Source organism: Bombus bifarius, unplaced genomic scaffold (genome assembly GCF_011952205.1).
Source record: "Bombus bifarius isolate JDL3187 unplaced genomic scaffold, Bbif_JDL3187 scf7180000008240, whole genome shotgun sequence".
In the NCBI taxonomy this organism is placed as follows: Eukaryota; Metazoa; Arthropoda; class Insecta; order Hymenoptera; family Apidae; genus Bombus; species Bombus bifarius.
This window is the reverse complement of record NW_022884534.1, coordinates 209,149-218,956: the sequence shown is the minus strand read 5'-3', so window position 1 is coordinate 218,956 and position 9,808 is coordinate 209,149.

The window sequence follows — 9,808 nt, the reverse complement described above, 5'->3', positions numbered from 1 at the left end:
CAGTGGATGGACTGTTTTCACCACTTCAGAACATCGATTAGCATTCAAGAGGCACAGAGACATTGGGTGAAAAGGTACTACGTCTGAGTTGGAGGTCGCGTGCAAATCATCCACGGATCGATCTATCCAGAAGCTCGTAAATTTCCGTTGAACCGTTGGTTCGTCCTGGTTTCTTCGGGCGCCGTATAACTCCCTTAGATTTCTGCAGTCCATCCTTGGCGTACAGTGTCTGGATAGTGTTTCTTTTGCGTAAGATCAGGCTCGTCGGTGGAACAGGCCAAAGAGGAACGGAGAGAGAAGACCAGCTCTCAAAATAAGACATGTTTATCCGCTGATGCTGCTATTTTGGAAAGCGCGCAAGTCCCTCTCCTGTACGCGTAAGTTTCTATCGGAAGCTCCCCTTGGTTTCCTGCGGATACTCCACGAAAGCTCGGATTTCACGGTGTTCGTACGATTAAACGGCACTTTTCTGAAAATTTTCATATTTCTTTTCATTTAGATTGTTCCTATAAATGTGTAATTTTTCTTATATTAGCAATTCATTTGATTTTCTCATAAATACGTTTAATCCTTTTTAGTTTCCCAAGGAATTGCAGTAATATTTTTGTTGATTATTTTTATATCAAAGTTCGTTGGAGGTGAGTAGTAATAGCGTTTGTCTACGAATGAACGCCTTCCTGCTGCGTAGAAATTTTTCACTAACCGGGCCGCACCCCCGTGGAGACTGGTTGTTTATGCAACGTGTGTACCCCACTTAATCCACTGTTTTAGTGTTTAGATCTCGACTACCGTAGGGGGTTGTTCTGACACGACCTCTCCGAGATTCCGTCGTTTTGGGTCTTCGGACTCTTTTTTCCCCTCCTGTTTTTTCTTTTCCCGCGAAAAAGAAGAAAGGCAGAAAGAAATGGATACTTGTGTACACGATTTAATTTTCTAAGTACCGGCAACGGTATTACATACAACCAGCCAAGCATTGGGGTTGTAAATCATAATGAGTTTGGGAAGATATAAACAGAGATAGCAATACCAAACATCTTACTAACCTTGTTTGAAGATTTTAACAAAATAAGGAACTTTTTATAATATCCTTTCCTTTCAAAATTTTGTTTAATATTTGATCATGTTTTGTTCATCTGTTAAACTCTATATTCCCTATAAAATGAAGTAGGTGCATAAGTATATCATTTAATGCGTTGAAAGAATGTTGTGCAACGCTTCATTACGATGATATACGTCATAATATACATACATTCTTTATAGAAACTTTCTCATGATATAATTCGAACGATTTACTGTTCGCGCTACCACAATGTTTAGGCAATTACCATTGGAATCTGTAGCCGGACGCTTTATTTCATATCATTCACAAGGCTACGATTAATATTCCCTCATAACCTGGAAATAACATCTTGACGCGATAATAGAAAACGAATAACAGGTAATCGCGAAATCTACGGAACATAAATTACGCTCGCCCTGATATACCCCTCTCTTCGTGCTCGTTCGAGTTAGAACGAAGAGCGTTACAGCTGCAGCCATCTTGCCGGACCGACGTTTAACGGCATCGTTAAAAATTAACGACCGTTTGTTAAAAGACTCGGTCTACCGGAATAGAAACTGAGCACCGTGAACATACTGCGGCCTGCGTTACGAGTCGATGGTAACTACGCGCGATTTTTCAATTTATCAATTAGCCAACTGAAAATCATATTGGTGTAAGATACATGTTGAGAGTTTGGACATAATCATATATTTTAACTTGCGACTTTGGGATACCTGGTAAAATTATACAGGCGTATAAAGGATCCTTTGCAATTTTTCTGTTTGACAAATCATATATATATATTGCAATATCCCCTACTTTTTATTTTAATTTTTCTTCTCTCACAATTGATTATTTTGATTACTTGGTCGTCTAAAAATCATAGATAATAACAGATATGGTTTAGCTTTTAAATGTATTATGCTTTTAATATTATAATAAATTAAATTATAACTTTATTCTGTGTTACGACACATTTTCATGGTCTGTAAAGGTATAATCAATTTTTTACTATAATAAATACAGAACAATATTTTATGAAAGCTAGTGGTAAATTGGCTTACATCACCATGTTTCTTAACCCTCCAATTTTTAAACACCACTTCGGACGAAATATCTTTAAGCACTGAAAAATTATTTATTTATTGATAATTATTAAACAATACAGATTTTGATATCGATAGTAAATAAGAATATGGTAGGCTACATAAATAATAATTAAGTAATAATTACTATCAATATATGTAATATTATAGACATGTGTATACTTACTTATTTAAAGATGATCTAAAGGGGCGTAAATATTATATAGGTTAGAAAACACTATGAGTTAAGCATTTAAATCGAGCGATGTTCTCTTCATAGTAATGCTTTGAATCGATCTTAAATCGATGGTTTTCAGCAACCGCAATCTTTGCGAACCGAACGCCATCTTCTAAGAATCTTCTTCGATGAACCGGAAGTTATAAATCTTAACTCTTTCTTCCACCATTCGCCCTTCCTATCGATGAAAATCTTTAAGACAGATCTTCTTAAAGACGCTGGTTGTAAAGTAACTAAGAAACTGACAATACTTTCTCCGCCACCTTATGTTTACAAGACAGAGTATCGTTACGAGCTTTCGGACGTGAACCATCTGTTTGGACTGTCCAGCGGGAAGATGATACCAAAAAAGTATCTTTCTTTCCTGCATCTTAGTTTTTGCGTTATTCTCGTACGATTCTTCAAGGAAATAAGAATAAAAATAATTTTTAGCTTTTTTACAATTCTATTAAATTGTAATATTAGTAATAAGAATCGTTTCCTTTCTGAGTTTATATGCGTAAATGTTTCAATCAGAACCATATAAAATGCTTCACAGCAATATAAATACGAAATAAATTACTATTAACTGAATGACAAGAAGAAGCTTCTTTTTAGATAATCTAGATTTAAAGTGGTTAATTTCATACAATCTGTTATCGATATAGCAGTTCACACATTTTGAAAGTGAGTTACAGTCGACAAAGTAGAAACAAATAATGATAGCACTTGAACGTTGGTAAAGTAACTTTCATTTTTCTTTACTCCATCATGCTGTCTAGGGAAATCTACTTTATCGACATTATAAGATACGTTTCCACCTTTAGATGTCACCGAATACCTGTATTGATAATAAATTAATCTAATCAATATGTAATAATATAATATTTCAATATAAATCATGAAGGTGAAAATATGCAAATATCATAATAACAATTATACTATTTGAATCTTATACAATTTAAAGAATAAAAAGATATGAATTTCAGGAATCTGTAAAGAAAACATTCAATTTCTCACAAAGACTGAACTCATTCTTACTCTGGGTATTGAAAAATTAAAAGATTACATGTCGTAAAAATTCATAAAATTATGTGATACTTGGCATAATACGCAAAGTTGAGTTCTTAAATACTTTATCCCAGACTAAATAAAAACATCGTTCGAACCCCCTGTTTCAACCTGTTCACCGACTGATTTCGTATATTTTCTGAATCAATATTGAACCTTCCGCGTGACCTTGGCACAACAGGTAGGTTAGTTAGATCGAAACAGGTCTTGCTCATCGCTTCTTTTTCTCTTTATATTTTTACTGAACGAATTATAGTCATTTGTTCTCGATATCAAATTTATGTCCGTCAAAATCTTTCGTCTTAATGATCGATGGGCCAGTTTTCAATACCCAACCAACTATAATGCGCGATGCAATTTACATATGAATAGAAACACAGTGAGTCGACGAAAATATTTTTTCAGTTGCTGAGTTGCAAGTTCGCTGAAATAACCCTTTGCTTAATTCTACTCGTTCTCTTTTTTCTACCGATTATCAGGTGCAATTAAGAACTCTTTTTTTGCGTCAACGTTTTGCAATATTTTGATAATGATGCTATAACTCGTTACGCAATCTTTTTTTTTGGGAATGAAAAGATTTTAGCCCATTAAAAACCAACATTACGTTAACACAACATTTTACTTTCAAATCTTTAAATTTTCAAATTTTTAAATTTTCAAGTTCTCAGATTTTCAGTTATTCAGATTTGTTATTTTATAGCTACCTATTTTTTACATATTACCTCATTCCATGTTCCTTAATGGTTTAATACTTATATTTAATGATTTAACAATAATTTATTAATCAAAAAGAAGATAAGATAACTATATACTTTACTTTCCAGCAATTGTGGCTTCTATCATTTTCCATCTGTAATTCTCGATACAGAGAGATCGTTATCAATATATTACGATCTTTCAGAGAGACTTGTAAAATAATGAAATGCGGAGCCATTGAGAATGAAAACAGTCACTTCACGGCTTAAGGACAATTTCGAGGAAAGCGTCTCAAGAGTTTCAGTTGAGATGTGAAGAATAAGGTAATTCTGTAGGTAAGGTTGCCAAGAAGGTCGTGGTAAAAAAAATAATCGAAACGTCCTGGAAGCCATCACAATTAACATAGCTGGCAATAAAATAGAAAACGTATGAGTACACATGTCACGCCAAGTCTAAATATTCGATTTCGTTTCTGCCACTTACGAATCCTTCGAGTGTTCTCACTCTTGAGCTAAACGTTGCCACTTAAGGAATCAACTTGCGCCACTTTCTGCTCCAAAATGAAAGCACTTTTCTTTTATCGAATATTTTCCCTTAATGGCGTAAACGACGCATATGTAAGCACAGAATAATTTCGACAATAGTCGAATTTATAATTCAGTTTTCACCAGTTGCTATTCTTATTTTTAAATTCTGTAGTTTCTTCATAATTCAGTCAGTCACATTAAATTTTTATTTGTAGATATAAAATTCGTAATTCCAACAATACTTGGAATTTATTATGCAACTTACCTTTGTCACCCGATATGGTTATGTTTCTAACCTCTCCAACATCCAGTATTTTGGAACGCACCACAACTACACCTATATGCTTGTTAGCGAGTATGAACGTCATCCGTGAATTATATCGTACTTTTTGTTATCGAACAAGAGAGAGAACTAATTTGGACATCTAAATTTGCTTTCGGTAAAACATGCTGCGAAGAACATTTGTTTCTGTTCAGAAGGGAGTCTACACCGTGTAGGTAGGTGGTTGCCACGAGAAAACCTCTACTCCAGCCATCTGGAACGACTTAAAACACCAAAAAGCACGAGAGAAAAGAACGAACTAACCATCCATGGTCCTTCTCGATGTCCTTTTCTTTGGCCTCGTGCCCTTTCCCTATCTGCGTTCGGAGATGTACGTGCACAGAAAGCGACGAGTCGGATCTAAAAGAACGGTCAATATTTCCATTGACAGTGTGGCTAGATTAACTTGTAAATGGGTGTAGATTAACGTCTGGATTATGGATTTGATGTGAAACAATGCCACCAGTCGCTGAATGAGAGAAAAGGACAATTTGAAAGTTGTCATTTAGCATAACCTACATCAATCTTTGGATTAGACGGATTTAGTCGAATAACGCCACCAGTCGACTTGACGAAAAATCCTTTCTTATCCACAACTGCTCATTATTACTCAAGTAATACTCAAGGAATTATTACTCAAATTTTTACTCATGCTATTTTCTAACGGGATTTTTGTTAAAGATAAGTAAAATGAATGAGGTAGTTCACGTATAGTCTATTTACATATATATAATAAATACAAATATGAAATAGGTTACAAACACAATTATATGAAGTATTTCCTTAAAGGAACCAAGAGCCAAAACTGGAGATGAAAATAAATATAGATGCAAAATGAATGGAAATAGATAGATTAGTAGGCCTCATTGATTCCGACAACGAGCCCCAATTTCCAAGACAGATTCATACTATTCATACAGAAAAGATTCATACTAGCATATTTGGGTGAGTACAAAAATGACCTGAACAACCGTCAATATTTATAAACGCAATAAGATCTGCGAAAATCCCAAACGGTTGTTAACAAGAAAATTGTTTATAAAATTCAATAGCACAGATAAAACAAATAAAAAGACATAATAATTTACATCATATAAATTATAGTGTCCTTCAAGGAAGAGGAAGGAACAGAGGAAGTCTAGAAGATTCGTGAAGAAGACGGAAGGAGAGAGAGGCCGGAAAGAAGGTAGAGAAGGAAGAGAAGAACATCAAAGAGAAGCGACAACGGATACGCGTAAACCTTGAGCTGCGAATGCCGAAAAACCGACAGAGGTTCGAAGTAACTGACGCGTTCTCGGGAAAACTCATCAAAGAGCCGTGGATGGATAAATGTAACCGCCCGTTTAGCGTGAAACCCCTCGCTAATTTTAATTGCTGCCTGATTTACGTCTCGATACGTTCCTTTTCGCTCTTCTATTTTTTTCTTCTCTCTCCACTTCGTGCTACGAAGATCCCCTACTCCCCAGTGCTTTTCGCACATATGGGTAGACGTGGACGTCGCAGCAAGGAACTCGTTCTGTGGCCGCGAACGCGACGGCTCCCGTGAAAAAATGATAAATGCCTCGAAGACAAGCGGATACGGATTACTGTGATTTGTCGGTACTACAGGGCAACGATTTGTCACGGAATTTAATTACAGATGCCGCGAGGAGTGGTCTATGTGTTTACCTGACATACGACCTCATGCAACTGTGGTTATATGGTACAAGACATAAATCACATGCTATAGAATTGTTCTCTAGTTCAAGTGTTTGTAGATGTTAAACGATACAAAATTGAGAGGAAACAAGACATAGATACATCGAATTTTTATGAATTTTTCAGAAAGCTCAAAAGCTACGGTCACTGAATTATTAAGGAATGTAACTGTCATGTGCTCTTATTGAATGAAAAAGACACATAGACCTGAGATGAACCTCTGTACATAATTGGTGAACAAAATTTCTTTTGTCTTGATATTTTTCGCTATGAATTCTTACTTCTCATAAATTCTATTTCTTGTAAGTCTTCCTTTGTAACTTACATCTAACATAATAAATTTAATTTCAGAAAGTAAATGAAATGGAAAAAAGGAGAAGAAAAAAAGCGAATTCGTGTTGTGCACTGTCAAAAGGAGCAAGTCTCGTCGATATCTAAGTTCTATCTGTTTTCTAGTTCAGGCATATATATTTCAGTACAGAACTAGATTCCATTTTCCTCGCACGGTATTCTACCTTTCATACGTACCCAAGGGAACACGGAAGCGACCTAAGTGCGGACGCAATATTCAGTTTGGTTTGATGCCACTGTCCGTCACCCCTGCGGCTGTTTTCAGACAAAACAAAGAAACCCATCCCCCCCCACGTCTATATTCCCTCGTTCCTGTCATCGTTGTACTCCCTTCTCCTAGGGCGGTACTCTACCCCACCTAGCCATCCTTTTCTTCGTCGACCTGCGCCTTTCTTCGATCGTGGCACTCGGAAGTTTGGGGCTGCGGAAGCGGACATTAGGGGAGACAGTAGCGTCATTACCATTGGCTCACCCCTAGACATATAATTATGAAAATGATGGGGTTTGGAGAACGATGAGAGTAGAAGTGCCATGTACTTTTTATCGAAGTGAAGGAAGTGACTACTACGTTAGCAAGAACACGCATAAGAATTAGTATATTGAAACTAGAATATGATTCTGGCACGAATATTTATGGGAAAGAGAAATATTCAGATTTATTTGGTGTTACGCAAAATATAGCGTCAAGTTCGATTATACTATCCGAAGCATGGAATGTTTTAGCAAGAAAATTTGTTTTTAGAAAATGACACATTCGTATTAAAATATTTTGTGTTTGTGAATGCGATCATATTTTATTTCAATATATTGTATTCTGTTTTCTTCGTCCTAATAACCATGCATTGAAACAAACATTTTATATAAATACCACTTCTTACAATTATTATGACGAATTCAAAGATCAAAGAAATAAAACATGATCCGATAAAAACTATGGAAAATAGTACTTTTAGGTATTATTGGTTTGACCGAGTTACTAAGGATTTTCAAATATTCCCGAAGAAGGAAAGAAAGACAAGGATCAGCTGTACTGTGCGAACGTCGCCGCAGAATACTGTCTTCGGCAGACAGCGTGGCACCGAAGGTTCTCTATCCTCGTTTTTTTCTCGGGCGTGGCAATAAGGAAGTGGGCCCGCTGCTTAAGAAAACAGAGAGCCGCCAATATCGGGCAGGGCCTGCCGACTGCCTGAGAAAACAGTGAACCGTTTTCGGAATCCTGTCAAGGATACGGGGTGACTTAGCTTTCCATCATGAATGAAAACCTCAATGCTCGCAAGTTGTCACGAAAAACGTCGAAACGTTCCCCAAGCAACGGGTACGGGCAGGAATATTTTCGTGGATCGTACTATGCTTGGACTATTGGATCTTCTGAACCGCATATCTTAAATATAGATTATTCCACTATTGAAACTTTCAACATAGAAAAATAATTAAAAAATGTTTTGCAGGAACTTTTAATATTTTTATTACTTTACATTTTCATTCATTGAACATTTATATAAAACAAAGTAATATAAATCTATATAATTCTTATACATTTCAAAATATATATTTTGGTTTATTAACTATTTAGTTATTTTATTTCAATTATTCTGTTCTCATAGTTCATCGCCCGGATTAACGGATGAAAGAATTTACATGAAAATGAAGAGATAAAAAAGCGTTGTAATACAAGGTATACAATGAGATCTGCACAAAAGATGGACTTATTGTCTCATAAAAAAATGCAAGCTATCGTCTTTTCGGAATGTTTGCCACAAGACAGCGTGGCACCAGTGGCCAGAAAATCCGTCCCAACGCTCAGAGTAGGCGGTGACCGCTTAATTAACGGCCTGACGAAAGGCAGCGGCAATTAATATGATACCAGCTTCCTTCCAGGCTCGGGATCCCTTGGTCCAGCTTGCACGTGTGAAAAATCCAAGGACAACATTTATTACAATTTGTGACATGATATTCTTACTGTGACCTTTTCATCGCTGCATTGTCGTAGCATGTAAAACGATATGGTAATTAAATAAACAAACAATGTCAGGTAGTGAACGAGGCTTTACTGACAAAACAAAGTATCATTAACATCAATCTTATTTGCTTTGAAACAAAGCGTATTTGTTTCAGGACACAAAGGGCACTATCGACCACATTAATGGAAAACAAATTATATTTTATATAGCAAGTGGCAATACATCTAATCCTTCCTGAAGATTCAAAGACTTTATCATAAATTTTATAGATTCAAATAGTCGATAACTCTATTTGCAATTAACTCTGCTACTTTCTTTCGATCACTTTCGATCTAGTTATATATATTTTTGTAACGTTAGAAAGATATGTTCAGTTAAGACAAAATATGGAAAAAATGTTATCAATATGCATAATTTCCAATTTTAAGTTCTAATTAGAGTCCCAATTTTAAACATTTTATTAAAATATTACAAATCTTTTCTGATTTCTAAACTGAGAACAAAATTAAGATATAAAAATTCGACTTTCTAGCCAGCACTTCCGATTCGTCCAGCAGTTTGTACGCACCTTATCAATCTCAACCAAAAAAACAAAACTCGTTATCATCCTGTGAGCGACACCAGTCCTGTCTTTTGATTTAACGAGTTACCTTACGACCAACGAAAAGTTCGGTGAAGGTGCAACGCGAATATTGTGTACTTTTGCGTCGCGAAACCCATAATGGGACTTAATGGAGCTGACTGTCAGTGCAGAGTTTCTCCTTGTCTCGGTGGCAAAGTGTGACTGGACAATATATGCTCGGTAGTCATGCTGCCACCGTTATTTGACAGGACGTGT